The sequence below is a fragment of the Triticum aestivum genome, chromosome 1D, assembly GCF_018294505.1.
Source record: "Triticum aestivum cultivar Chinese Spring chromosome 1D, IWGSC CS RefSeq v2.1, whole genome shotgun sequence".
Lineage (NCBI taxonomy): Eukaryota > Viridiplantae > Streptophyta > Magnoliopsida > Poales > Poaceae > Triticum > Triticum aestivum.
This window is the reverse complement of record NC_057796.1, coordinates 76511116-76517108: the sequence shown is the minus strand read 5'-3', so window position 1 is coordinate 76517108 and position 5993 is coordinate 76511116. Positions and strand designations below refer to the sequence as shown.

Below are 5993 nucleotides of genomic sequence, written 5' to 3'. Positions count from 1 at the left end.
CGGGGTCCTGTTCATCCAGCCCCAATCGGCTCGATCGATCGGGGTCCTGTTCATCCAAAGGCAACACCACGGGCTCCTGTTCATCCACCCCCACCGGGAACTGTTCATCCAAACCCCCTAGCAACGCTCACTATTCATCCAGAGGCAGCATCGATCGGCTTCAGTCAGCAGCAGTAGCGAAGGAATCGCTCGATCGGGTTCAGTTAATAGCCATCGATCGATCGCTCGGGTTCAGTAACGCGTAGCCTGCAGTGCAATCGCTCGTGTTCAGTTAGAGCTCAACGCCTCGCTCGGGTTTAGTTAGAGCCAACGCCTCGCACACACGCGCGTACGTGTACGAGAGAAACGCGCATCGCTCGGCCGCCGACCTCCCACCATAACCGTGAACTCCCCGAAATTTTCCTCGCCCTCGCTTCTACCACGGTTTTTTCCGTCATGGACGACCCAAAGAATGTCATGCAGCTGCGTCTCCGGCCCGCCCAGGACGAAAAGCTCATTTTCTGTCATGATTTTTTGTCATAGAAGTAGGAGCCCACCACATCTATGATGATACCGGGTTTTGTCACAATTATCGTCATAGAAGTGTCATATGTATGACAGAAAAAAAAATTGTTCGGCCCAAAATGTCACGGATGTGTCTTTTTTTGTAGTGGTACCAACTCTTTTACCTTGTCTTTACCCCTTGCGCCATTTCAAAATTTACAACTGCGATTTATGCATAGCTTTGTTTTCAGTACTTTTCAAAGCAGTTCACCGATGATTACCTCTCAAACCACCTGCATGGTCAAGAGGCGAGGAAGGTATTCATTCAACACCCACGGTACAATATTGAAGTCTTGCTGAAGAGGACGAAGGTTGGGCGGGCAATTATTCATAGCCATTGGCCTAAAGTTGCAAGGACATTCAACATCACTGAAGGCTCAATATTTGCCTTCCGCTTCTGCAGTTTCCCAGATGAGATTCATCTGTCTATTTACCGTGTATGATGCTACTTTCCAAATGTTTTTGATGCTGCATGTGAAACTTGGTGCTGTTGTGTAATGGCGTAACTGAGTGCTGAAGCTATCTAATGTAATTCGATTATGAAATCCTGGTTGCTTTTATACGGATATGAAATATCTAGCGTGTTTTATAAGAAATATCAGTTTGATTAGTACATGGGCTAACTACCCTGCTTATTGGGGTTTTCTATTGCAAACGGTTACTCAGACATCATCGTGGGCGATGAACTCAAACAACCTGCACGGTTTCTAGAAAGTAGGCGTGTTCGATCAACTAACAATCACACATGGCTTCCGGCAGCGAACTGTTTGCGTTAGGCCACCTTGCACAAACGTTCCCACACAAAGAACTGTGTGTGATATACATACTACGGAAATTTTTCTAGGATTCACAGTGTGGGATGTACATACCTACGGAAATAATTTTCTGGGATTCACCGTGTGGGATGTACATACCTACGGAAATGATTTCTGGGATTCACCGTGTGGGATGTACATACCTACGAAAATGATTTTCTTGGATTACCGTGTGGGATGTACATACCTACGGAAATGATTGGGTTTCGATGCCTCGCCCAATCGCACATGGCCCCAGCCTGGGTCCCAGGAGGGCCTATCCCCTACGATTTCTGGGTCGTGTGGGAAGGAGCCCCCTATCACCCACACTCACTTGGCGACGGTTCCAATTGTCGTCGCGGAAAGGGGTTAAAACCGTTTGTTTAGGACCGACGCGTACCAGTGACATATATTGAATTTCAGAAGTTTAATCTTTGAATTATGAACATAATGGAGAGTCAGGGCCTATCCTGTTTTATGCCATTTTACCTTAGAGAGGGTAGCAGGTATTAGCTAGCTAGTACTCATGATCATGTGAGGAGTTGTTATTATGATTATGCTGATGAGTGAAGTGCTATATGATGAGTTGTTAGATGACTATGATGATGATGAGTATGACTTGTTATTATGATAACAATGATAAGTTATTATTATGATGATGATGCTGAGTTGTTATATCATTATGAGCATGATGAGTTATTATATCAGTGGGTGAAATAAACGTGGATTAGATTCAAGTGGAGGTAACATGGTGCAGATCCAAAATACTACGAATCCAAACTAAAGTTATTAAGTTTGGATTAGTAGTACTTTGGATCTGCACCGTGTTGCCTCCACTTGAATTTAATCCACGTCTCTTTCACCCACTAATATAATAACTCATCATCATCATAAAATTATATGATGAGACTACTGTATAAAACCTGTACAAATACAACGCCAATATGCAGAAGAAAATAAAAATACAGAAAATTTTAGCAGTAGCGCTGGTTGACCAGACGCTACTGCTAGCTGGATGGGAAATAAAAACCAGTGCTACTGCTAAACATTAGTTGTAGCGCCGTAGCAATAGCGCGGGCTTTTTCCTAGTAGTGGGCGTGAGTGGGAGGGAGAGGGAAGGAAAGGGGACATGCTAGGTTCTGCCGCCGCCGTCCGGTTTAAATAGACGGGCTTGCTCCCTCGGGCGGCACGCCGGAGCGGCACCACGCAGTGCAATGAATGTGTCCACACCGAGAACCGAAGGAGGCGCCCATCCACCAGTCTTAGGGTGCGACCGTGTGGGCCCTTACGATTAGTCCATGTGGCAAGCACCTCCAGGCGTTCACATATCCATCCTAGATATAGGCCGGGTAGGGAGAGTGCCGTGTCCAGTTTTTTGGGCTGAACGTGTTGTCTGACAGAGATCGGGCGGTCCGCCTAGAGGTACGGGGATCCGGTTGCAGATGCTCTTATTTAGTCGATGGATCTCGAAGCCATTCGGGCTACCTCAGCAAAAGAATTTCCCACTCTCACATCTGAGATCAGACGTGAAGAGAGTTGATGCAGATTCACCGAGTAATCCGGCCGATAATTTTCGTCTTCTCCCGCGCGTGCATCTGCAAGACGGTTTGCATGTAACTGTACCAGCGGAAAGGCTCCACGCGCTCGCCTCAGCGCGTCGCGCGCTACACCCCCAGTCTCGGCCACGAAGCAGAGCAGTTCCTGCAACCACTTGGAGAGAATAGAAGGAGGAACGGAAGGGAGGTAAAGAAAAGAGAGAACATATCGACTGGCTTCGATTTCCTGGCCGCAAAATTCAGTTCCCGTCGACCGGTTGCTCGTTCTCTGACTCGTCGATCGTCTTCCTCGTCGATACCTGTAGCAACCGCCGCCGGCATGTCGCCTCAGGCATGCGCCGTGTGGTGATCGGTGTGTACCGATGATGATGACCATGCAGCAGCATGCGGCCGCCTCCGCCCTAGGTCCCGGGGAGGGAGACCATGTTCTCCAGCTGCGGCGGCCGTAGGTCCCCTTTCATCGTCGACGACGGCCGCTGGGCCGCAAGGACAAGTTCGTGAGGTTGGAGGAGACGGTCAGCCCGAGCATCGGCACCATGGACGTCCCCGGCAGCGGGCACCAGATGGACAGCTACTTCTCCCGCCCCAAGATCCGGTCCCGGTCCATCCGCATGGCGGCCGCCGGCGTTATCAACCGGTCGGAGCGGCTCAAGAACTTCGGCCGCGTCTTCCAGGAGGACCTCAAGAACATCTCGCTCAAGGTCTACGACCCGCAGGACCCGTTCCTGATGCGCATGAACCGCCTCTTCGTCTTCTCCTGCATCATCTCCGTCGCCGTGGACCCGATGTTCTTCTACCTTCCTTCCGTCACCGAGACGGAGTACAACACCTGCATCGGGTTCAACCGCGTCCTAGCAGCAGGCGCCACCGCCGTGCGCTCCGCCATCGACTTCTTCTACCTGGCGCGGATGATGCTGCAGTTCCACACCGCCTTCATCGCGCCGTCGTCGCGGGTCTTCGGCCGCGGGGAGCTCGTCATCACCAAAAGGGACATCGCGCAGCGCTACCTCCACCGCTTCTTCATCGTCGACCTCCTCTCCGTGCTCCCGCTGCCGCAGATCCAGATGATCAAGTTCTTCCTGCGGCCCAAGGGCGCGGACCTGCTCCCCATCAAGACGGCGCTCTTCTTCATCGTGCTCACCCAGTACCTGCCCCGTCTCGTCCGCTTCTACCCCATCATATCCGAGCTGAAGCGCACCACCGGGGTGTTCGCCGAGACCGCCTTCGCCGGCGCCGCCTTCTACCTCCTCCTCTACATGCTCGCCTCCCACATGGTGGGCGCCTTCTGGTACCTCCTTGCCGTGGAGCGCGTCGACGACTGCTGGCGCGAGAAGTGCGCGGGGCTCAAGTTCGACCGCTGCGTAAAATTCATGTACTGCGGGGGCGCCGGGGCGACCAAGGACGGGGAAAACCAGTTCACCGAGTTCATGGAGTGGCGGACCATGATCAGGCAGGTGCTCAAGCAGGAGTGCGCGCCCATGGACAACAACGGCACGGGCTTCGACTACGGCATCTACAGCAATGCCATCACGTCGGGGGTCACCCACACCCAGGACCTCATCCCCAAGATCCTCTTCTGCCTCTGGTGGGGCCTTCAGAACCTCAGCACCGGCGCCCAGGGGCTAGAGACCACACACTACAAGGGGGAGGCCCTCTTCGCCATCCTCCTCGCCCTCTTCGGCCTCATCCTCATGGCGCTTCTCATCGGCAACATGCAGACGTACCTCCAGTCCATGACGCTGCGGATGGAGGAGATGCGACTCAAGCGACGGGACACGGAGCAGTGGATGCGCCACCGCCACCTCCCCGACGACCTCATGGAGCGCGTGTGGCGACACAACCAGTACAAGTGGATGGAGACGCGGGGCGTGGACGAGGACGGGCTCGTGAGCTGCCTCCCAAAGGACATCCGGCGAGATGTGAAGCGCCACCTCTGCCTCCGCCTCGTCCTCCGCGTGCCGCTCTTCGCCAACATGGACGAGCGCCTCCTGGACGCCATCTGCGAGCGGCTCAAGCCCAGCCTCTGCACGGAGTCCACCTACGTGGTGCGGGAAGGGGAACCCGTCGACGAGATGTTCTTCATCATCAGGGGCCGCCTCGAGAGCTCCACCACCGACGGGGGCCGCATAGGGTTCTTCAACAAGGAGCTCCTCAAGGAAGGGGACTTTTGCGGCGAGGAGCTGCTCACCTGGGCGCTGGACCCCAAGGCGGCGGCGAACCTGCCCTTGTCCACGCGTAGCGTCAAGGCGATCTCGGAGGTGGAGGGCTTTGCGCTGCACGCCGACGAGCTCAAGTTCGTCGCCGGGCAGTTCCGGCGGTTGCACAGCAAGCAGCTGCAGCAGACGTTCAGGTTCTACTCACAGCAGTGGCGCACCTGGGCGTCGAGCTTCATCCAGGCCACATGGAGGAGATACCAGAAGCGAAAGAGGCTGGAGCAGCGGAGGCGGGAGGTGGAACAGATGTATGGCATGGCGTCCACGTCGTCGTCGGGCCATTTCAAGACAACGTTCCTTGTGTCAAGGTTCGCCAAAAAAGCCATGCGCAACGTGCTACGTAAGCGGTTGCTCCGGGAGGAGAGCCTCATCTTGCTGCCCAAGCCGCCAGAGCCGGACTTTGGCAGAATGCACTACTGATCGATTTGGTTGTGATCCGCAGCTGCCGCTGCTACACTGATATGATTGGACGTGAAATTCAGGAAATAAAACTTGTTTGGCGAGAGCAGTGAAGAAAAGAAAAACATGAACATGCAATACGATTTCTTTTGAAGCGTAGTTATTTTTTTAAGAAACGCCTTTCAGGCAATTTTATTAAGTTTCAGGTGGAACCAACACTAATTGAACAAGCTCAACTAGATAATCAGAAATTACATCAAAAAAGGTAATACTATCAAGTTTGCCAAGAGCATCTCCAGCAGCTGCCCAACACGCGACGCGCTAAAAAAGCGTTTGCAGCGCGCTGATCGCCAGTTTTTGCGTGGCACGGGGCGCTGGCTCGAGCGGCCGCTGTAAACTTTAGCGCGCGTGAGTAGCTTCAGCAGGCGCTGCAAAAATACTGCACGCGCACTCTCGCACAAACAACATATGCACTACGAACTATATAA

The 5993-nt window shown here is 53.3% G+C and overlaps 1 pseudogene; it reads left to right on the top strand.

The window, feature by feature from the left end:
• The first annotated feature begins 2772 nt into the window (after positions 1-2772).
• LOC123165680 (probable cyclic nucleotide-gated ion channel 5) lies at positions 2773-5611 on the top strand (annotated as a pseudogene).
• The last annotated feature ends 382 nt before the right edge of the window (positions 5612-5993 follow it).